Source organism: Procambarus clarkii, chromosome 76, assembly GCF_040958095.1.
Source record: "Procambarus clarkii isolate CNS0578487 chromosome 76, FALCON_Pclarkii_2.0, whole genome shotgun sequence".
Classification (NCBI taxonomy): Eukaryota; Metazoa; Arthropoda; class Malacostraca; order Decapoda; family Cambaridae; genus Procambarus; species Procambarus clarkii.
Genome location: NC_091225.1, coordinates 13,435,312 through 13,460,290, shown reverse-complemented (window position 1 = coordinate 13,460,290; position 24,979 = coordinate 13,435,312). Strand labels below are relative to the sequence as shown.

At 42.6% G+C, this 24,979-nt stretch overlaps 1 pseudogene; it reads left to right on the top strand.

Annotated features, from left to right (window-relative positions):
* The first annotated feature begins 1,675 nt into the window (after positions 1-1,675).
* Positions 1,676-24,979, top strand: part of LOC138357084 (zinc finger protein 271-like) — a 94,668-nt pseudogene continuing 71,364 nt past the window's right edge.

Sequence of the window (24,979 nt, the reverse complement as noted above, 5' to 3'; positions counted from 1 at the left end):
TCATTGACCTGAGAAAGGCTTTTGATACTGTTAACCATAACGACCTCTTACTTAAACTCCACCAATATGGAATCCGTGGCCTTGCCCTGAACTATATCCGATCCTATCTTAGTAACAGACACTAATATGTAGCCATCAATGATATAACCTCTCCCACTCTACCAATAACTGTATGGGTGCCACAGGGCAGCATCCTAGGACCCTCCTGTTTCTTATATACATCAATGATCTCCCTAATGTCTCTAACATACTTAAACCTATATTGTTTGCTGATGATACTACTCATCTACTTTGACCCCAACCCACTCATGTTAAATAAGGTTGTAAACAATTAATTAAAAAAAAGTCTACTTGTGGATGTCAACCAACAAACTCACACTAAACATAGAAAAGACCTACTACATCTTATTTGGAAGCAAATCAACAAATGCAATTCAGCTTCAGATAGATAATGTAAACATTAGCAATAAAAATGATGGAAAGTTTCTTGGCCTGTACTTAGACAAGAGACTCAACTTCAGCACCCATATACAACACATAACTAAAAAGGTTTCTAAAACAATTGGTATACTCTCTAAGATACTCTCTAAGATCAGATATTATGTACCCTACTCTGCTCTCCTCTCACTCTATTATGCACTTATCTATCTCTATCTTACTTATGGTAGCTGTGCTTGGGGTTCAACCTCTGCAAACTACCTCAAGCCCATCATCATCCAGCAAAAATCTGTTATCAGGACAATAACTAACTCTACTTTCAGACAACACACAACTCCTCTGTTTAAATCCCTCAACATGCTAAACATAAATTCAGTTCACACATTTTCCTGTGTAAATTACGTTTATAAAACCCTTTTTCTAAGTGCAAACCCTGTTCTGAAACTCTTCCTGGACAGATGTAACTGAACACATGCCCATCACACCAGACATAAATATCTCTTTGATATCCCCAGAGTCAAACTTAATCTATGTAAACACTCTATGTAAATAAAGGGACCTAGTCTATGGAACTTATTCCCTAATGACTTGAAAAGCTGTCCAACTTTTGCCATATTAAAAAATAAAACCAAAAAGTACCTAATTTCATCTTCATAGTTTTCTACCATGGGCTTTATCTTCACACTGTATCTAGTGCTACTCAATCCCCCAATATTTGTACCTAAGCCATATTACTTTAACATTGTAATCTTAGATATCATTTGATATCATGGTTGTTGTATTGAGTGCATTTTCTACTGCATTATTCCTTGAAACTTTTCCTCGAAATGATCCTCATATTGTGCTTCAGTGAACCAATGTATAACCCTGAAATGCTATTCTCATGTATCTAGTAATGCTTGTTTCTTTATTGTGTATTATTCTGATCTGCTTTTGTGTCAATATTTCTTCAAATTACCTGTAAACATTTTTGTTGATTTTACTGTAATTATTTTACTTAAAATTATCTGTACCTGTAAAGAAAAGCTATAAAATACCTGGTAACATTTTTTATCAATTTTACTGTTAATTTATCAAAAAAAAAACTGTTAGTTTAAAGACTTACCCGAAACGCTATGCGTGCTAGTGGCTTTACAAGAATGTTAATTCAACTTATTTTCTATATTCTCTGTTAACCTCCAGTGTAACTTCTTGTATAAAAATAAATAAAAATAAAATAATAAAAATAACAAAACTTTTATGATGGGTTCAAGCGACGATTGAGTAGTGCGCAAAGCGTCCCTCACCTGTGACGTCACAGCGTCATCCGCCGCCAGGAACATCAACAAAGCGGTCAGTTTGTGGTCCGTGCAGTCAGCAAGAAGACAAACGCTTCATGCAATCACGCAAATATTATCGTAAGTAAACACTTATATTTTATAATATTATTAGATTCTGGTGCTGGCTATAGTGCTGGTGTATTAAGAGCTGAGGAGCAGTGGTGGTGTATTGAGAAGTGAGGGGCAGTGGTGGTGTATTGAGAGGTGAGGGGCAGTGGTAGTGTATTGAGAGGTGAGGGGCAGTGGTGGTGTATTAAGAGGTGAGGAGCAGTGGTGGTGTATTGAGAGGCGAGGGGCAGTGCTGGTGTATTGAGAGGTGAGGAGCAGTGGTGGTGTATTGAGAAGTGAGGGGCAGTGGTGGTGTATTGAGAGGTGAGGGGCAGTGGTGGTGTATTGAGAAGTGAGGGGCAGTGGTGGTGTATTGAGAGGTGAGGGGCAGTGGTGGTGTATTGAGAGGTGAGGGGCAGTGGTGGTGTATTGAGAGGCGAGGGGCAGTGCTGGTGTATTGAGAGGTGAGGGGCAGTGGTGGTGTATTGAGAGGTGAGGGGCAGTGGTGGTGTATTGAGAGGCGAGGGGCAGTGGTAGTGTATTGAGAGGTGAGGGGCAGTGGTGGTGTATTGAGAGGCGAGGGGCAGTGCTGGTGTATTGAGAGGTGAGGGGCAGTGGTGGTGTATTGAGAGGTGAGGGGCAGTGCTGGTGTATTGAGAGGTGAGGGGCAGTGGTGGTGTATTGAGAGGTGAGGGGCAGTGGTGGTGTATTGAGAGGCGAGGGGCAGTGGTGGTGTATTGAGAGGCGAGGGTCAGTGGTGGTGTATTGAGAGGTGAGGGGCAGTGGTGGTGTATTGAGAGGCGAGGGGCAGTGCTGGTGTATTGAGAGGTGAGGGGCAGTGGTGGTGTATTGAGAGGTGAGGGGCAGTGGTGGTGTATTGAGAAGCGAGGGGCAGTGGTGGTGTATTGAGAGGTGAGGGGCAGTGCTGGTGTATTGAGAAGTGAGGGGCAGTGGTGGTGTATTGAGAGGCGAGGGGCAGTGCTGGTGAATTGAGAGGTGAGGAGCAGTGGTGGTGTATTGAGAGGTGAGGGGCAGTGGTGGTGTATTGAGAGGTGAGGGGCAATGGTGGTGTATTGAGAGGCGAGGGGCAGTGGTGGTGTATTGAGAGGCGAGGGGCAGTGGTGGTGTATTGAGAGGCGAGGGGCAGTGCTGGTGTATTGAGAGGTGAGGGGCAGTGCTGGTGTATTGAGAGGCGAGGGCCAGTGCTGGTGTATTGAGAGGCAAGGGGCAGTGCTGGTGTATTGAGAGGTGAGGGGCAGTGGTGGTGTATTGAGAGGCGAGGGGCAGTGGTGGTGTATTGAGAGGCGAGGGGCAGTGGTGGTGTATTGAGAGGTGAGGGGCAGTGCTGGTGTATTGAGAGGCGAGGGCCAGTGCTGGTGTATTGAGAGGCGAGGGGCAGTGGTGGTGTATTGAGAGGTGAGGGGCAGTGGTGGTGTATTGAGAGGCGAGGGGCATTGCTGGTGTATTGAGAGGTGAGGGGCAGTGCTGGTGTATTGAGAGGCGAGGGCCAGTGCTGGTGTATTGAGAGGCGAGGGGCAGTGGTGGTGTATTGAGAGGTGAGGGGCAGTGGTGGTGTATTGAGAGGCGAGGGGCAGTGGTGGTGTATTGAGAGGTGAGGGACAGTACTGGTGTATTGAGAGGTGAGGGGCAGTACTGGTGTATTAAGAGGTGAGGGCCAGTGCTGGTGTATGGAAAGGCGAGGTACTGTGCTGCACATACAGTATATAAAAACAGCATAATATTTTAATCACAAGCAGGGTTTCCTAATGGCTCCTTGAGACTTATGTGCAAAGTACTTAACCCAGTTATAAGTTCCAAATCATGTGTGTCATATTATTAAACATCTCTTTAGAAAGCTGATTTATGTTATTTCTTAGTGTTCACTACTACTAGGTAATGATAAATATATATCTCACTGATATATTATTAATTATATTCAGCTATTGCAGATGATTTTGATGCTGCAAACCGGAGATGCATAGCTGCGGAAGACACGTCTGAAGTGGAAACTTAAAACGAAGCTTCAGATATGAAGCAAAGAATGCCAAGAATAACAGATGTAAGCATTGAAAACCTAGTTCAGTAATGAAAAAATTTCACAAAATTGACATACTGTGCATTATTTCATCTCATTGTCAATCATATTTAATGATTTTTTTTTTATGGAGTAATCTTTGCTATGTTGATAGTGCTCGTTGTGTGTCTGCAGGTGCATTCATTGTGTGTATGATGCCTGGTGTTAAAGTATTATTTCTTACTCGTTCATGCTCTCATTTAGACGTTTGGCCTCGATAAGGTTCAGTCTTGTGACTGGTGTGTGGCACGTTTCTGTTGAAATGTAGTCTTTTCGAGACTACATTTTAAATATTACCTAACATACATGGCTACTCCCTCTCCTTGTCTAATATATCTATCTGTGTGAAATAGATTAAATCCATTTATTTGATATTCATCTAATAGTTCTCTATTTTCTACATTCATCCATGTTTTGGTAAGTGCAATAATATGTATTGTTTCATTGCAGATAAGAGATTCCAGATCGTTCCAGATTTCCGAAATACTGAAACGCACACCATACAGGCTTGGTGGATCTCGGTGCAAGGTAAAATTTATTTACTTGTACAGTATATATTTTTAGCTAATTTTCAGTATATAAAACCACAGTACTTAATTTTATCAGTGTCAAAGACACAATTACATCTTACTCATAAATACCTTTATGTACCTCACTTGTGGTAACATATACACACATTAAGTGTATTATGTAGCATTATCTGTAATCAACTGATTTTCAGAGCTGCTCATTACAAAATACTCTTTTAAAAAAGTGTTTCTTAACAATAGGAGCATTTCATTACAATATATCCATAATCAACTACAGAGCACCACTTGGTTTCCGAACTTTAGTTATCCGAAACTTCCAGTTTCCCGATTGGGGTTGGGGAGCCATGCTACCCGCTACCCGAACAAAGTTCGGGTAGGAAGGGGTCCGCCAAGCGTCACGCCGGCTTGTGGTGGTGGGTGGGCGATGGTTCAGTTTGCCCACTGTGACTTCACAGATTCACGGCCTATTATTCCAATTATTTTGAATTGCCATAAGGCTGGAAAAACATTCTGTGTTTTTGTTTTACATATCTGCACAATCAAGAAACATCTGTGCACCATGTTGGCTCCAAATGCACGCATTGCGTCAGTGATGGCTGACTGGTGGGTGGATGGACGATGGAGCTTAGGTGGGAGGCAGTATGAATGAGGGGGGGGGGGAAATCAGTGAGAGAGGGGGAGAGAGAGATGCTAGGAGGGAGGGGGAGGTAGGGAGAGATGTTAGGAGGTAGGGAGAGATGCTAAGAGGGAGGGGGAGGTAGGGAGAGATGCTAGGAGGTAGGCAGGAAGGGATGGAAGTAGTGAGAATTAGGGAGGGAAAGGCAGGCTGGCAGGCACAGGCAGGCAGGCACAGGCAGGCAGGCACAGGCAGGCAGGCACAGGCAGGCAGGCAGGCAGGCTAGCTTGCAGGCAGGCTGGCAGGCAGGGAGTGAGTGGTAGTCACGCGGTTGAACCGCGTGACCTTGAGAGATGGGATGTAGGGGGGCGGGTGGTTTGTTGGTGGTGGGGGTGAGAACGGCTCATTCCCGAAGATAAGCCTAACACACACTACCCGTTAGCATGATGGCAGGGAGGGAGGCAGGCTGGCTGGAAAGGAAGCAGGCTGGCAGGCTGGGAAGGAGGCAGGCAGGCTGGCTGGGAAGGAAGCAGGCTGGGAGGCAGGCAGGCAGGCTGGGAAGCAGGCAGGCAGGCTGGCTGGGAAGGAAGCTGGCTGGCAGGCTGGGAAGGAGGCAGGCAGGCAGGCTGGGAAGGAGGCAGGCTGGCTGGGAAGGAAGCAGGCTGGCAGGCTGGGAAGGAGGCAGGCAGGCTGGCTGGGAAGGAGGCAGGCTGGCTGGGAAGGAAGCAGGCTGGCAGGCTGGGAAGGAAGCAGGCAGGCAGGCTGGGAAGGAGGCAGGCTGGGAAGGAGGCAGGCAGGCAGGCTGGGAAGGAAGCAGGCTGGCAGGCTGGGAAGGAGGCAGGCAGGCAGGCTGGGAAGGAGGCAGGCAGGCAGGCTGGGAAGGAGGCAGGCAGGCAGGCTGGGAAGGAGGCAGGCAGGCAGGAAGCGATATACAGTATGGGTGTTGAAGTGAACCGTGAACCACGTGACCTTTGAGAGTGTAATTACCTAAGTGTAATTACCTAAGTGTAGTTACAGGATGAGAGCTACGCTCGTGGTGTCCCGTCTTCCCAGCACTCTTTGTCATATAACGCTTTGAAACTACTGACGGTCTTGGCCTCCACCACCTTCTCACTTAACTTGTTCCAACCGTCTACCACTCTATTTGCGAAGGTGAATTTTCTTATATTTCTTCGGCATCTGTGTTTAGCTAGTTTAAATCTATGGCCTCTTGTTCTTGAAGTTCCAGGTCTCAGGAAGTCTTCCCTGTCGATTTTATCAATTCCTGTTACTATTTTGTACGTAGTGATCATATCACCTCTTTTTCTTCTGCCTTCTAGTTTTGGCATATTTAATGCTTCTAACCTCTCCTCGTAGCTCTTGCCCTTCAGTTCTGGGAGCCACTTAGTAGCATGTCTTTGCACCTTTTCCAGTTTGTTGATGTGCTTCTTAAGATATGGGCACCACACAACAGCTGCATATTCTAGCTTTGGCCTAACAAAAGTCATGAACAATTTCTTTAGTATATCGCCATCCATGTATTTAAATGCAATTCTGAAGTTAGAAAGCATTGCATAGGCTCCTTGCACAATATTCTTAATGTGGTCCTCAGGTGATAGTTTTCTATCTAGAACCACTCCTAGATCTCTTTCTTTATCAGAATTCTTTAAAGATTTCTCACATAATATATAGGTTGTGTGGGGTCTATGTTCTCCTATTCCACATTCCATAACATGACATTTATTAACATTAAATTCCATTTGCCAAGTGGTGCTCCATATACTTATTTTGTCCAGGTCTTCTTGAAGGGCATGACAATCATCTAAATTTCTTATCCTTCCTATTATCTTAGCATCATCAGCAAACATGTTCATATAATTCTGTATACCAACTGGTAGATCATTTATGTACACAATAAACATCACTGGTGCAAGAACTGAACCCTGTGGTACTCCACTTGTGACATTTCTCCATTCCGATACATTGCCTCTGATTACTGCCCTCATTTTTCTATCAGTCAGAAAATTTTTCATCCATGATAGAAGCTTACCTGTCACCCCTCCAATATTTTCCAGTTTCCAGAACAACCTCTTATGTGGAACTCTGTCGAAAGCCTTTTTTAGGTCCAGATAGATGCAGTCAACCCAGCCATCTCTTTCCTGTAATATCTCTGTGGCCCGATCATAGAAACTGAGTAAATTCGATACACAGGATCTTCCTGATCGAAAACCATACTGTCTGTCTGATATTATATCATTTCTCTCCAGGTGTTCTACCCATTTAGTTTTGATTAGCTTTTCCAATACTTTCACTATTACACTTGTCAATGATACAGGTCTATAATTGAGGGGGTCTTCCCTGCTGCCACTTTTGTAGATTGGAACTATGTTAGCCTGTTTCCACACGTCTGCTACGATTCCTGTACACAGGGATGCCCGAAAGATCAGGTGAAGTGGAATGCTGAGCTCAGATGCACATTCTCTCAGAACCCATGGTGAAACGCCATCTGGGCCAGCTGCTTTGTTCCTCCCGAGCTCCTTTAGCATATTTTCTACTTCATCTCTAGACACCTCTATCCGCTCTATGTTGTTCTCTGGAATTCTTATTGTGTCTGGTTCTCTGAAGATTTCATTTTGTACAAACACACTTTGGAACTTTTCATTTAATGTTTCACACATTTCCTTTTCATTTTCCGTGAATCTGTTTCCCATTTTCAACCTCTGGATATTATCCTTTACCTGCAATTTGTTGTTTATGAATTTGTAGAATAGGCCCGGTTCTGTTTTACATTCATCTGCTATACCTTTTTCAAAATTTCTTTCTGCCTCTCTCCTTACTGCTGTATAATTGTTTCTCGCATCTTTGTATCGCTGGTATGTTTGGGGGTTTGGCCTCTTCCTATACTGATTCCATTTTTGTGTCTTTTGGTCTCTTGCCCTCTCACAATTTCTGTCGAACCAATCCTGTTTTCTGGTCCTGCATCTCTGTTTTGGTATGAATGTTTGTGTGCCTTCCTCGTATAGTTTTAAAAATTTGGCATACATTTCATTTACTTCCCTGCCTAGCAACAATTCTGTCCAATTACACTCATTAAAAAAATTTCGAAGTTCCCCATAGTTGCCTCTCTTTAAATCGAGTTTATCAACTGTTTCAATGTCCCCATTTTCTTCTAGATGATATCTTAAAGCATATTTAATGTCTAACAGGACGTGATCACTCTTTCCCAAGGGAGGAAGGTACTGGATGTCAAAAATCTCTTCTTCTTTCCTGGTGAATACTAGATCCAGTACTGACGGTATATCTCCTTCCCTCATTCTTGTGGCTTGCTTTATGTGTTGATACAAGAATGTCTCCAGAATGAGGTTCACAAATCTGCATGTCCAAAAGTCCTCCGTTCTTGCTTCATAGGCCTCCCAGTCTATTGCTCTAAAGTTGAAGTCCCCCAGTATCAACAGTCGTGATTTATCTTTATCTGCTTGTACAATAATATCTCTCATGACCATTATGAGGCCCTCTCGTTTGTCATCCAGTTCTTCCTTTGTCCACGTGTTGCTTGCTGGTGGGCTGTAGGTATTTACAATTATCAGTGTGTGTGTGTGTGTGTGTGTGTATGGGTTTGGGGTGGGGGAGAGGGGAAGGTGTGTCGGTGGTGGGGGAGGGACCGGCTGACTCCATAAGCCTAACCACACTCCACAGACCTGTGACCCAGATTTGTTTCTTAAATGTACAGTACATCATCGTATATTTTAGGCAGGATGTGCCTGCAGGCTGGCAGGATGTGCCTACAGGCTGGCAGGATGTGCCTGCAGGCTGGCAGGATGTGCCTGCAGGCTGGCAGGATGTGCCTGCAGGCTGGCAGGATGTGCCTGCAGGATGTGCCTGCAGGCTGGCAGGCAGGCTGGCAGGATGTTTCTGCAGGCTGGCAGGATGTTTCTGCAGGCTGGCAGGATGTTCCTGCAGGCTGGCAGGAAACATCCAGAGGATGTTTGCCAGACGTCTTAACCCTTGCACTGCTCAGGGGTCCTTGGGACATTTACACCCCTGTGCGCAAGAAAAAAAAAAATTCAAAATTTTTTTTTCGTCTTCTAAACATGTTAATTTGTGTCTCCAGAGCACGGAAAAAATAAAAAAAAAATAGTAGGTGACATATTTTGGGCGCAATTGACCGAGGAAGTCTGGCAAAAAGTGGGCGTTGACAGAGCGGTCGTCAGACCCGGTCAGCGTCACCCGCGTTGACAGATGGGAGTTGCCACAAAGATATTATTACCTAATTGTTTCAATGTCTCCGATTGATTTTTTCTTAGTTTTTTTGCAGTAATATTATTCAATAGTGTGTATTGTAATATATTTATATAATAAAAGTGGTTAATAATCGCTATACTCAAAAGTATGATGTGCATATTAGTGATTCAATTATTATGTTTATAAAACTATAAACAAATAGTTTTGCTGCTATTACACTCTATACACAGGTTATATATAAGTATTGGCATGTTTTGGTCACCATAATGAACCACTAAGTTGGTATTGAGAGTCGAAAAGCAACGAGGAGTTACTGCCACACACCAGCCAGCCACTCGCTGCCACTCCCTTAACACACGCACTAAACTTTCTCCCCCAACAATACCAGTTGTGGTGTTATTACACTATATACAGACGTTATATATAAGTATGTGTATATTTTGTTCACCACAACTGTACAGCTAAGCTGATATAGTTAGTTCAGGCACTAAGAGTCGTCGCTATACACAGATGGCGGCTGGCGGCTCTCTCACTCATTCAAGGTCACACGCACTAAACTTTCTCCCCCAACAATACCAGTTGTGGTGTTATTACACTATATACAGACGTTATATATAAGTATGTGTATATTTTGTTCACCACAACTGTACAACTAAGCTGATATAGTTTGTTCAGGCACTAAGAGTCGTCGCTATACACAGATGGCGGCTGGCGGCTCCCTCACTCTTTCAAGGTCACACGCACTAAACTTTCTCCCCCAACAATACCTTTTGCAGTGTTATTACCCTATATACACATATTATATATAAATATCTACATGTTTTATGCACCGTAACTGTACACCTAAGCTTGTAGTGCGCCCAAAGAGCATAGTGGCCACCCTCTAAACGGCTAGACAAATCGTGCAGACGACGTCACCTCCGTCACCCATATGGCTCCTCCCAGCATAATCCTTTTGCTGTTATTACACTAATACACATTATATATAAGTATCTACATTTGTGTTCACCATAGAGAACCACTGAGCTGGTATGGTGAATGCAAACAATAACAGGTGGCCACACAGTCAGTAAACGATGCTGTCTCCCTCCGTCTCTCAGCATCACTCCTCCCACAGCGCTAATTATTACAACAATCCTGTTATTATCACAACCCTGGTTATTTATATCACAGTCATTGGTCATCTGTAATATTGTCATCGCTAAATAATAACAATTATATATTTATTTTGACAATTTTCGGCGATGCTGTGGTCACAAGCTGAACAGCAATGCTGTTCGCTCATGCTGCGTGCGCCGGCCTTGGTTGCTCCAACAGTACTGTGCCTCTCACACCTGAGAATATTGCCCACGATTTTTTTTTAAAATGGCATCTGTTTACAAGAGCCCTGAGGAAGCTACTGTGAACCCCGTGTAGCCACGGGCCATTTGAATCAGGCCTGGCACCCTATGGCGTATATATACGCTATGCGCACCATGGGACATGTTACTCAAGGCGTATATATACGCCATGCGCAGTTTAAGGGTTAATAATCAGTTAGGAACAATTAAGGACTTTTATAAAGCGGATCAGGACTTCACTTATTGGTGAGTACAAACAAAACACGGTCGCATTTACACCATGAACCTGTCGATTTTTTCCCCTAGAGTTTTTTTTCATAAATTTTTCGGAAAAATTTCTTTTTACATTTCTAGTTTATTTTTTCCCCTCTATTTCTCGTATACGAACTTAGATGTTAACCGACGAGTCTCGTCCCCAAGGGGTTCGGAAACCAAGTGGTGCTCTGTATATCAAACCCTATTACAGGTAAAACCAGTAGGCATTCTACTGTATTTTATCAAACCCCTATTAGAATAATAGATCTTGTAATGATTTTGCAAAAATAGTGCCATTTACTATTTTTAAATTATTATTAAAAAATTTACTGATATGGTGCATTCGGATGACAAAACAAATTTTTCACTTTTGACAATTGAGCACCTGCTACATCCAGATTCCCGGGAGGAAAGGAAGGACGATCTTTGGAATCATTACCTAAGTAGACAGGAAAGCTCATTTATCAATATTAACATTATACATATTTTGATCAAAATAGAAAATATCACGGAAACTCCGAAACTCGGAAAAATCCAGATGACATCTATAAACAAATCTCCTTTTCCTAGTTCTGCATCTCTCCTTTGGAATAAATTTTGTTGTGCCTTTATCATATATTTCACAAAACTTGACATACATCTCATTTACTTCATGTCCTAACAGCAAGTGTTTGTCAAATTCCTTAAGGAAATATCTGAGTTCCCCATAATGACTTTTCCACAAATCAGGTTTTTCAACTGCTTCAAGCTTATTTTCTAACAGATTATAATGCATTGCATACTTTATTCCCAAAAAGACATGGTCACTTTTACCCAAGGGAGAGAGGTACTGAATGATAAATATCTCTTCCTCTTGTAAATATAACATCCAGAATGGAGGGAACATCCCCTTCCCTCATCCTCGTAGCTTGTTTAACATGTAGAAACATGAATGTTTACAGGATGAGGTTTACAAATCTACAAGTCCAAAAATCCTCTGTTCTAGCTTAGCAAAGCTTAGCTTAGCCTACTATATTGAACTTTAACTTTATAACAAAACCAATCAAAAGGGTTTGCAATAATATTAGTTGAAAAATTCTACCAGTTTTTGTTTTTATGTGTTAATAGTAAAAATGCTTATGTTTTTATTGTTAAATTTCAAAGTAATATCAGTTTGAAGACATTTAAGAATAAATATGGCTAGGTCCCTTTAGTGTATAAATGTATATTATCCACCAAAAAATTCACACACACAAAAATTGTTATTTGTAACTTATAAACTTTTTCTAGTATGTGTCCTGAAGTAAATTTCTATCAAACCTCACTGGAAAATTCATTGGGGTTGTATGTTTATTGTTAGTATGATATACAGTCTACTGATCAATTGAACTAGGTACTATTTATCATCCGAATGCACCAATATGTCTTCATTCTTCCCAGATGAAGGAACTAGGTAATGTTCATCATCTGAATGCACCATCTGCAATGCATCATCTGAATCTTTTCCCACACTCATGACACACGGGAGGTTTATCAGCTGTATGCACAATCCTGTGAGCTTTTATAAGTCGCAGACGAATCCCTTGCCACACTCAGGATATTCACGAGGTTTATCATCCGTATGCACAGTCATGTGACTTATTGTACTGGAACGTTTCCCAAATCAACAGATAATTTTATGTTGGCCTGGTTGGTCTGTGAGCTCGGTTTGTCCGGCACTTATAATATAAAAATTTATTACACGTACTGTCTCCACTCGATCATCCGGACTATATGGGAAGGACTCCCAGCCGGATTATCACATTTTTCGGATAATGGTACTTTTTCACCTACGAGTCCAAAAGTGACCATTACCAACTATTTTTATACCACAACATAATTTGAATTGCCTTGCCACATACAATTATTAAATATTCAACTAGAAACATCAACTTACCTTGTTGGGGTTCGTCTTCTTGATTGATGCCACACATCTTGAAGTTTAGAATGCTTAACAATTTACGTAACCTATACCAACACAGCACTAAAATTAACACTTAAAATTACTGTACAGTTCATTAATCAAAGTTAGTTTTGACTGCCAGCTGCTGAAGCCTCACTGCTTGAAGGCATTTGGGTTGCCTGTGAGGCCTCACTTGTTCAAGGTGCTTGTTTGTGTCTCACTTGTTGAAGCGCTTGCATGCCCTCACTTGTTGAAGGCGCTTGACTTGCCTGTGATGCCTCACTTGTTGAAAGCGCTTGCTTGCGCCTCACTTGTTGGAGGCGCTTGGCTTGCCTGTGAAGCCTCATTTGGTGAAGGTGCTTGGCTTGCCTGTGGCACCTCACTTCTTGAAGGCGTTTGGCTTACCTATAACGCCTCACTTGTTGAAGGCATATGGCTGCCTGTGACGCCTCACTGGTTGAACAACACATAACTTGTCTTTAATTGCTAGGACAACCTTCTTCCTCTTAACACCTCCAGAACGATTGATGATGCTACCAGACACAGTCTTGGCCAAAAATGTTTAAAGTTACTATGAAAATAAAAAAGTTATTTAAAAAAATATTTCACTAATGGCGCAGCACTGTGTATAACACGAGGGACGGACGCACATGGGTTGACCAGTGTTGGACGGGTCCACTTGGGGTAGGGCAGCTATAGCACATTACGTAGGCCACCAGGAGGAAAAAACTCACAATATTTTTGAAGGAAACTTTAGCCTGTGCACATTGCTTTTAGGAAACTTATTTATTTGTTATCACCTAATTACTAGTACTTATTTCATTTGTTTTTGGCTATGATTAATTGTTCTAAAATTAATGGCAATTCCTGTACCCAGGTGGTCCCTCCCGACGCACCCCTCCCACCCTCCTGACACCACCCACTAACCCCACCCCCTCCTCCACCATGCGTCTAGAGCCACAGACGGGATTAATACGGTATGCCAAATTTTCATCCGGCCAAACCAGCTTTCATCCAGTTCCTGTGACCATTTTGGCCAGGGATACAGTACAAGGGATTCGTCAATCACCAGCTTCTGTGCTGGTACGTAAAAATCTCTGAATTTTCCAATCACTTCATTCATATAGTGCCTCACTCGCCAAAGACTATCATCCTCTGTCCGGTCCTCATTGCTTGCAAAATGCAGACACCTGAGGAGTATCTGAAATCTGTCTCGGGACATATTTCTCGAAGAAAGGTGTTAGAATAGTCAGATCTTTGTTCCAGTAATCTGTGACAGCGTGTTTGATACAGTGTTTCATCAACATACATATCGCTAGAAAAACATACATTTCACCTACATTGGTGGTTTTCCAACGTTGCAATTGTGAAAATTCTGTTCTCTCTTCTAATGAGATGAGCCGCATGAAGGTTTGTTTGGTGTACAAGATATTCCATAAGCGGCTCATCATAGAATGCGGTAAAATAATCACATTCACTCATATCCTCTCCATTATTAGGGAAAAGCTCTGTAATCCCAACGTCGTTATTGTCAAAGGCAGGAATTCGGGGAATGAAACCAGCACCATCACTCCACACTAGTACACCTGGTGTCCTGCGAGACGCAGGGGGCGCAACAGGGGCACTACGGCGGGGAAGCGATGCACCCCGTGGACCAGGAGCTGAAGCCCGTCTACGCACAGTATGGACGCTACGTGCCCGTGAGGTGGAAGCACGTGAACATGAGGCTCTTGGTGCCTCATGTTGTTCCATGCGGTGGCGCTTGGCTGGGCGAGACGCTGCTGACGCGACAAAATCTCGCCCAGTAACACCACTGGTACTGGCACCAGGCTCGGTAACACTATGTTCTGATTCCACTTCACTAAAACCAGAAAAAGTCACCTTCCTCTGACTCGTCACCGAAAATATCCTCAGACTCTAAATAAGCACAGGAACTGTGTGGTCGAGGGTGAATTGGAGTAGACACTGGGCGTGGTGGCATGTGTGAGCGCATAGGCTTCGCTATGGGAGGCGGCTGTATCTCATTTTCACTGTCTGTGCTATCATCATCGGTCAATTGTGTGTAGTCTTTATCAATATCAAGAGTCATCAAAGTCACTTTCCTCACCATCGGAAAATAATTCACTGGTTATTTGCTCTTGGGTGAGTGATTGCGTGGGGCATGCCCGGGAAGTGTTCGGCCGTGCGCTCGACATGGTGGCTGCTGGGTAACTGAGTCCTCCCACTCGATAGTAGCATGAGCTGGATTTTTTTCAAAACGGTGGCTGTTTACTATAGCCCCTGGGCAGCGTATGGGGATCCCCTATACCCCGCGGGCCTTTCAAATCTTACGCGGTACTCCAAAGCATCATATAATGCGATGCGCAATGTACTGCAAGTAGGTCAAAGCATCATGTCATGCGATGCGCAACTAAAGGGTTAAACAAGCACTGCAGAGGATGACGTAATCTTCACAGCTTCGTAATCTTCAGCTTCATTAACCACCGTGCTGCTCGGAGTTTGTGAAATTACCCCTGTGTGCATGAAATAAAGTGTTCCAAAAAATTATTTTTTCTTCGTAAAATGATAAATGCTCTTCCATGAACATGTCTATGGAAAAATAAATACCAAATTCCACTTACTCTGGCTGTGAGGATGTGGACAAGGTGCACTGTGACATCATCAGGGGCTGGTCACCCTTGCGTAACTCGCCCAGACACTGTCGCGCGGGCCATTCAACCACCGGGTGTTGCCACAAATATATTTTAAATTATTTGTTCTATGTATTTCCAATGCAGTTTTATTTGTTTTTTATCGTATATGATGCATATTTGTGTCCTTTACAATATGTATACAGTAGAATGTTCATAATGTTCCATAGAACTGTGATACATGTGTCAGTAATGTGTCCACAATAAATGTTTATTGTCGCAATATTACTTGTTAAATATTCACTAAAATTACAATATGTACAGTTTCACACATTATTTACACAGTAACACACTGTATTACACAGTACTTCGGAAGTGAGTAATAATCAATGAAGTCCATAGTACACAGCGCGACTTCGCTCTCATTGCACAAAGTACAGATAGATTTTGCTTCCTGTTTCTTCGTTCTGTGTGCTTGCAAATAACGCACTCACGTACACCCTTGGCATTAGTACCTGTAGGTGGTATGTAGCCAAGCTTGTAAAATGTAAGGCAGGTTATCTTCAGGTTATCTTGAGATGATTTCGGGGCTTTTTTAGTGTCCCTGCGGCCCGGTCCTCGACCAGGCCTCCAACCCCAGGAAGCAGCCCATGACAGCTGACTAACACCCAGGTACCTATTTTACTGCTAGGTAACAGGGGCATAGGGTGAAAGAAACTGCCCATTGTTTATCGCCGGCGCCAGGGATCGAACCTAGGACCACAGGATCACAAGTCCAGCGTGCTGTCCGCTCGGCCGACCGGCAGTCTTGAAAAGATTACAGGAAAAGATCAATTTGTATGGTAGTTGTGAAAAGATCACTTTGTATGGACCCCACACAGGGAAAAGATTCAGCCAGCCTCAAAGAGTGTCCATCAGTCAAGAAGAGATTTAGCTATTCTTCGAATTATCTATGGAAAACACCACCATGGAAGCCGCTAACACTGTTCATCTATGCTACTTGAATCAGATGCATCATCACTGAACGCAGAAAACATTTCATCTATGTATCATCTAAATAAATTGGAGATATCATAGGTGGGCCAGGGTGGCGCTCAGAGCTACAATTGGATACTCTCGCTGTATCTTCATCATAAGCGCTGTATAACTTGCATCCGATCTTTGTGTTAGGTCCTTATTGCACCTAGCTTCACCAATATTATGATCCTTATGTTCTTTAAACAATAATGTTTGAATTTCACCGACAGAGTGCAATCTTTCAACACCGCGTCGGACAGCTGTTTGAGAGTCAGAGGCATGTGCGCCACCCATGGTTGCTCATTCAGTACTAACCCAGACAGCAATCCTAGGGCATTCTGGGAATTTTTTTCCAAGATGGCTGCCTTTTACTGAAGGTCCTATGAGTTCATTTTGTACACAACCAACCTTGCACACATTCAGAATGGGTACGAAAAAATCCGAGAGTTTTCTCGGTTGGCGCAGTTCCCACCGATCGAGAATACTCGTTTGGCGCAGTTAAGAGGTTAAAAGTACTGCAAGTCAATTTACCAATTTTATTATAGTATTACAACATTTTTTTTTTCAACAAAAGCTACATATTAGTCTCTGCAAATGTATATTTTATCATTAGCAGAGAAAAGGTGAGCTCAAAAGATTTCGTCTCGGCTATCTCTCAGTTAATGACAAGGCTCGAACGCCATTGTGTGGCCAGGCTGCCACAGCCTGTGTCGTAACATTAAAAATACATTACCTGCACTGTACAGGGTAAAACAAAACACATCTCTAAAATTTTATTGAGAAAATATTAACAATCACTGATTGATACATGAAATATTTTGCAATGTAAAGGAATGAACCAATTTTTTTCCCACTACTTGATCAGAGCGGTTCACACATCATCCATGCAGCAGCCAACATCTGGCTTAATCGTCGGCGTGGCACAAAATTGTAACACAATTACACAATAAACTTTATTTAATTTTAGTTATACAGTATAAAATATATCCTACCTGAATGTTACTTGAAAAATTACCCAACCAGACTTAACTTCGGAAATACCGGAGCTCCGGAAATAACGACGAGGGTACAGCCCCATATAGGCCGTTAAATCGAGTGGATACTTTTCAGGCATTCACTTCACACAACAGCTAGGCTTACTACTAATTCACATGAGAATAACACACTACACTTTAAAAAAAAAAAGTTGACTAAGAGCTGTAATGCACTTGTACAATTGAAAATCATTTCTATATTTACACAGTGTACATTATACTGTGCAGTACAGTATCTTTTTGTCAAGGCTCAATTAATCATTAACCCTAAAGCTGCTAAGGGGTCCTGAGGAGATTTACACCCCTGTGCGCAAGAAAAAAAAATTCAATTTTTTTTTCGTCTTATAAAAATGTTAGTGTTCCCTGAGCACGGGGAAAAAAAATCGTACGAGACATATTTTGGGCGTAATAGACTGAGGAAGTCTGGCAAAAAGTGGGCATTGACATAGACTGAGGAAGTCTGGCAAAAAGTGGGCGTTCACAGAGTGGTCTTCAGAGTCGGTCAGCGTCACCTGAGCCAACAGGTGGGAGTTGCCACAAAGATATTATCACCTAATTATTTCAATGTTTCTGATTGATTTTTTCTTGGTTATTTTGCAGTAATATTATTCAATAGTGTGTATTGTGATATATTTATATAATAAAAGGGGTGAATCATCGCTATACTCAAAAGTATGGTGTGCATATTAGTGATTCAATTACAGTATTATGTTCATAAAACAATAAACAAATAGTTTTGCTGTTATTACACACTATACACAGGTTATATATAAGTATCTGCATGTTTTGTTCACCATAACAAACCACTAAGTTGGTATTGTAAGTCTAAAAGCAATGAGGAGTGACCGTCACACACCACCCAGCCATTCGTTGCCACTCCCTCAACAACGCCTCACTCGCCCACTTTCTCCTCCCACCATCCTGTTATATATTTTATTCACAATATACAGATGTTATATATAAGTATCTACATGTTTTGTTCACCACAACTGTACAACTAAGCTGATATAGTTAGTTCAGGGACTAGGAGTCGTCGCTACACACAGTCAGCTGGTGGCTCCCTCACTCATTCATGGTCACACGCACTAAACTTTCTCCCCCAACAATACGGTTTGTGGTGTTATACATACAGATGTTATATACATCTACATACAGATGTTATATATAAGAATGTGTGTGTTTTGCTCACCACAACTGTACAACTAAGCTGATATAGTTAGTTCAGGCACTAAGAGACGTCGCTACACAGTCAGCTGGCGCCTGCCTCCCACACTCATTCAAGGTCACACGTACTAAATTTGTCCCCCGACAATACTGTTTGCAGTGTTATTACACTATATATACACATTATATATAAGTATCTACATGTTGTATGCACCGTAACTGTACACCTAAATTTGTAGGGTGCCCAAAGAGCACAGTGGCCACCCTCTACACAGCCAGACAAATCATGCAGACGACGTCACCTCCGTCACCCAAATGGCTCCTCCCAACATAATCCTTTTGCTGTTATTACACTAATACACACATTATATATAAGTATCTACATTTTTGTTCACCATAGAAAACCACTGAGCTGGTATGGTGAATGCAGACAATAACAGGTGGCCACACAGTCAGTAAACGATGCTATCTCCCTCCATCCCTCAGCATCACTCCTCCCATAGCGCTAATTATCACAACAATGCTGGTCATTTTTATCAGTCAGGGGTCATCTGTAATACATAATACAGTAGTCAAAAACACAATAATGTTTGTTTCGTTACACGGTTCACCTTGCCACTGTTCACCATTGTACCATCATGAACGGTTGTCAGCAGGTTCACTTCTCTCGTCTTTCCACCGAACCGAGAGTATTTGATTACATTTCCGTAGCTGGCACTCACCAACTGCAGGTCACCGTCAAACACTGGTATTTCCCATCTTCGTGTCTTTACTGTGCCAACCAATCCGGTTCTATTTTCAATTAAGAACCCAGCTAGCAATGGACTTGTATAGTAGTTATCTGTATAAGATGTGGCCCTAGTTCATTCATGGTGCCATCAGTGACTTCACCACACTACCCGAGAAACCATGTTCGTCGTTACTGGGAATGTCTACATCACTAGCTGAATACAGAATCATGTGTAACACGTATCCTGTTTCACAGTCACACAGTACAAAGAATTTCAATCCAAATCTGTTTCTTTTGGAGGGAATATACCGCTTGAATGAAACACGTTCTTTGAAAAGCGCCAGGGATTCGTTAGTCACCAGCTTCTTTGCTGGTACGTAAAAATCTCTGAACTTTCCAATCACTTCATTCATATAGTGCCTCACTCGCCAAAGTCTTATCATCCTCTGAACAAATCCACGAGGGCCGTGACGAGGATTCGAACCTGCGTCCGGGAGCATCCCGGACGCTGCCTTAATCGACTGAGCTACGACATGGTTAAAAGAGTTGAAACCGAAGTGCTACTGAATTTAAGTTCGTAGCTCAGTCAATTAAGGCAGCGTCTGGGATGCTCCCAGACACAGGTTCGAATCCTCGTTATGGCCCTTGTGGATTTGTTCATTTGATGCATCATGTTATTGTGATTTCTGTGTGTAATGAGTGTGTAATGATGTAAGAGCGAAGATGGAGAACGGCCTATTGACATAGCTCGACTGCATGGGGGAGTTGTGTAAAACTATGGTTTCTGTCTTGGAGAGGCTGCGGGATCCAGTAAGTTCAGTAGAACTTCGGTTTCAACTCTTTTTAACCACGTTGTAGCTCAGTCGATTAAGGCAGCGTCTGGGATACTCCCAGAAGCAGGTTCGAATCCTCATCACGGCCCTTGTGGATTTGTTCATTTGATGCATCACGTTATTGTGATTTCTGTGTGTCTATCATCCTCTGTCCGGTCCTCATTACTTGCAAAATGCAGACACATGAGGAGTATCTGAAACCTGTCTCGGGACATATATTTCCCGAAGAAAGGTGTTGGAATAGTCAGATCTTTGCTCCAATAATCTGTGATAGTGTGTTTGACACAGTGTTTCATCAACATATATATTGCTAAAAACACATACATTTCACCTACAGTGGTGGTTTTCCAATGTTGCAATCGTGAAAATTGTTACTGTATCTCTTTTCGAATGAGATGAACCGCATGAAGGTTCGTTTGGTGTACAATATATTCCATGAGCGGCTCATCATAGAATGCTGTAAAAAAATCCAATTCACACACATCCTCTCCATTATAAGGGAAAAGCTCTGTAATCCCCACATCTTTATTATCAAAGGCAGGAATTCGAGGAATAAAACCAGCACCATCACTCCATACTAGTACACCTGGTGTCCTGCGAGACGCAACAGGGGCACGACGGCAAGGAAGCGATGCACACCATGGACCAGGAGCTGAAGCCCGTCTACGCACAGTACGACCGCTACGTGCACGTGAGGTGGAAGCACGTGAACATGAGACTCTTGGTGCCTCATGTTTTTCCATGCGGTGGCGCTTGGGTGGGCGAGACGCTGCTGACGCGACAAAATCTCGCCCAGTAACACCGCTGGTACTGGCACCAGTCTCGGTAACACTATGTTCGGATTCCACTTCACTAAAACCAGAAAAAGAGTCACTTTCCTCTGACTCGTCACCAAAAATATCCTCAGCTGTCCATGTTACTATCATCGGTCAGTTGTGTGTAGTCTTTATCAATGTCAGAGTCATCAAAATCACTTTCCCCGCCATCAGAAAATAATTCACTAGTTCTTTGCTCTTGGATGAGTGATTGCATGGTGCGTGCCCGGGAAGCGTTCGGCCGTGTGCTCGACATGGTAGCTGCTGGGTAACTGAGGCCTCCCACGCTACCAGCTCACGTGATGGTAGCGCGAGCTGGATTTTTTTTACAAAATGGCGGCTGTTTACTATAGCCCCTGGGCAGCGTATGGGGGCCCCCTCTACCCCGTGGGCCTTTCAAATCTTGTACGGTACTCCAATACATCATATGATGGGAAGTGCTAGTTACTGCAAGTCAGTCAACCCATCATATGATGTGTAGCGCACTTAAAGGGTTAACCACTGGACTGCGCCACTCGAGAAAACTCGTTCGGTGGGAAACTGTGCCAACCCGAGAAAACTCTCTTTGATTTTTTCATACCCATTCAAAATGTGTGCGTGGTTGACTGTGTACAAAATGGGCTCTTAAGCTCTCCAGTGAGAGGCAGCCATCTTGGAAAAAAATCCCAGAATGCCCTAGGGCTGCTGGTTGAGTTAGTACTGAGTGAGCAACCATGGGTGGCGCACGTGCCTCTGGCTCCCAAACACCTGTCTGACGTGGTGTTGAAAGATCGCGCTCTGTTGGTGAAATTCAAACATTATTGTTTGAAGAATATAAGGGTCATGATATTGGTGAAGCTAGGTGCAAAAAGGACCTCACACAAAGGTCGGATGCAAGTGATACAGCATCTATGAGGACGATACAGCGAGCGTATCCAGTTGTAGCTCTGAGCTCCACCCTTGCCCACCTATGTCATCTCCAATTTATATAGATGATACATAAACGAATCATTATCTGCATTCAGTGATGATGCATCTGATACAGGTAGCATAGATGAGCAGTGTTAGCAGCTTCCATGGTAGTGTTTTCCATAGATATTTTCATGAATACAGCAGCTGAATCTCTTCCAGATTGACTGACACTCTTCGAGGGTTGCTGAATCTCTTCCTGTGTGGGGCCTTACAAAGCGATCTTTTCAAGACTACCTTACAAATTGATCTTTTCCTGTAATCTTTTCAAATTACCTTATGCTTTACAAGCTTGGCTACATATTGCCGACAAGTACAAAAGCCAAGGGTGTACGTGAATGCATTATTTGCAAGCACACAGAACGAAGAAACGGTAAGTGAAAATCTATCTATACTTGGTGCAACAAGAGCGAAGTCGCGCTGTGTACCATGGACTACTTCGTTGATTATTTCTCATTCCGAAGTACTGAGTGTGTAATACAGTGTGTTATTGTATAAATAGTGGGTGAAATTGTACATATTGTAATTTTAGTGAATTTTTAACAAGTAATATTGCGACAATAAACATTTATTGTGGACACATTACTGACACATGTATCACAGTTCCATGGAGCATTATGAACATTCTTCTGTATACATATTGTAAAGGACACATATACCTGTATGCATCATATACGATAAAAAACAAATAAAACTGCATTGGAAATACATAGAACAAATAATTGAAAATATATTTGTGGCAACACACGTAGCTTGAATGGCCCATGCGACTGTGTCTGGGAGCTTCACGCACAGGCGACCAGCCCCTGATGACATCAGATCGCACCTTGTCCACGTCCCAACAGCCAATATAAGTGGAATTTGGTATTTATTTTTCCATAGACATGTTCAGGGAAGGGAATTTATCATTTTACAAATAAAGATTTTTTTGGGGAACACTTGATTTCATGCGCACGGGGGGAATTTCACTATAAACTTGGTGCATCACAGTGGTTAACCACTGTGATGCGCCGCTTTTATTGTGAAATTCCCTCCGTGCGCATAAAATCAGGTGTTCCCCAAAAATTCTTTTTCTTTGTAAAATGATAAATTCCCTTCCCTGAACATGTCTATGTAAAAATAAATACCAAATTCCACTTTGGGTGTGGAGACATGGACAAGGTGCGCTCTGACATCATCAGGGGCTGGTCGCCTGTGTGTGAAGCTCCAAGACATGGTCGCGTGGGCCATTCAAGCACCGAGTGTTGCCACAAATATATTTTTAATTATTTGTTCTATGTATTTCCAATGCGTTTTTTTCACCGTACATGATGCATATTTGTGTCTTTTACAATATGTATACAGTAGAACGTTCATAATGTTCCATGGAACTGTGATTCATGTGTCAGTAATGTGTCCACAATAAATGTTTGTCACAATATTACTTGTTAAAAATTAACTAAAATTTCAATATGAACAGTTTCACACACTATTTACACAGTAACATACTGTATTACACACTGAGTACTTAGGAAGTGAGTAATAACCACCAGGTACAGATAAATTTTCACTTACTGTTTCTTCGTTCTGTATGCTTACAAATAAGACACTCACGTACAGCCTTGGCTTTAGTATCTGTAGGTGGTATGTAGCCAAGCTTGTAAAGCATAAGGTAGTATTGAAGATTATAGGAAAAATCAATTTGTAAGGTTGTCTTGAAAAGATCACTTTAAGGGCTCACACAGGAAGAGATTCAGCTACCCTCAAAGAGTGTCCGTCAATTTGGAAGAGATTCAGGCAGTCTGGAAGAGATTCAGCCAGCCTAAAAGAGTGTCAGTTAGTCTGGAAGAGATTCAGCTATTGTTGAAAATATCAATGGAAAACACCGCCATGGAACCCACTAACACTGTTCATATATGCTACTTGTATCAGATGCATTATCACTGAATGCAGATAATGATTCGTTTATGTATCATCTATATAAATTGGAGAAGGCATAGGTGGGCAAGGGTGGCGCTCGGAGCTACAACTGGATACGCTCACTGTATTGTCCTCATAGGTGCTGTATCACTTGCATCCGACCTTTGTGTTAGGTCCTTATTGCGCCTAGCTTCACAAATATCATGACCCTTGTGTTCTTCAAACAATAATGTTTGAATTTCACCAACAGAGCACGATCTTTCAACACCGCATTGGACAGCTGTTTAGGAGCCAGAGAGGCACATGCGCGCCACCCATGGTTGCTCACTCAGTACTCAACCTGTCCTTTTACAAATTACGTCTGAATTTGGCTGTTTACCCGTATGGCCGAAAATGGACTTAATTTGAAAATGAAAAAAAAATTTAAAATTAATTTTGAACTTTTTTTTTCTCTCCAAAATAGCAAGTTAAGGGTCCTCTGGTAGGTTAGGATTGCAGGAAAGTCTGCTAAAGTTTCAAAATGTCATGAAAAGCGTTAATTGAAAGGTTCCTCTCCGAACCTAACCGAGTAAGCCGGAGGACTCAATCGGAAAATGGGACAGTACACCACTTTTGTGAGCCGATTTCACTTCAAATTACGTCCATTTTGGGCCATAGCACGCATGCGAGCGAAAAGCGACATTATTTTTAAGAGGACTGGTTGCAGTACTGACCCAGCCAGCAGGCCTAGGGCATTCTGGAATTTTTTTCCAAGATGGTTGCCTCTCACTGGAGATCCTAAGAGTCCATTTCGTACACAACCAACGCGCACACATTTTGATTAGGTACGAAAAAATCAAAGAGTTTTCTCGGTTGGCGCAGTTTCCCACCGACCAAGTTTTCTCGGTGCAGTCCAGTGGTTAAGGGTTAATTGAGGTTGGTGTACATGTCGTGGCTTTTATACCAACTGGGAATCAGCTAGTCACGTATGTGGAGAATTCATCCTGGGATGGATGTATAATTTATTTTAGGTAAATTAAATCAATTTCCAATCTAAATTACAATGCAAATAAAGCAGAGTTTAGACTGGGTTTAATTAGATTCAAATAAAGAAGTCGTCCCCCATGTGATTTGGGGCGGCTGACGCAGCAGCAGCCATGTATAGTAG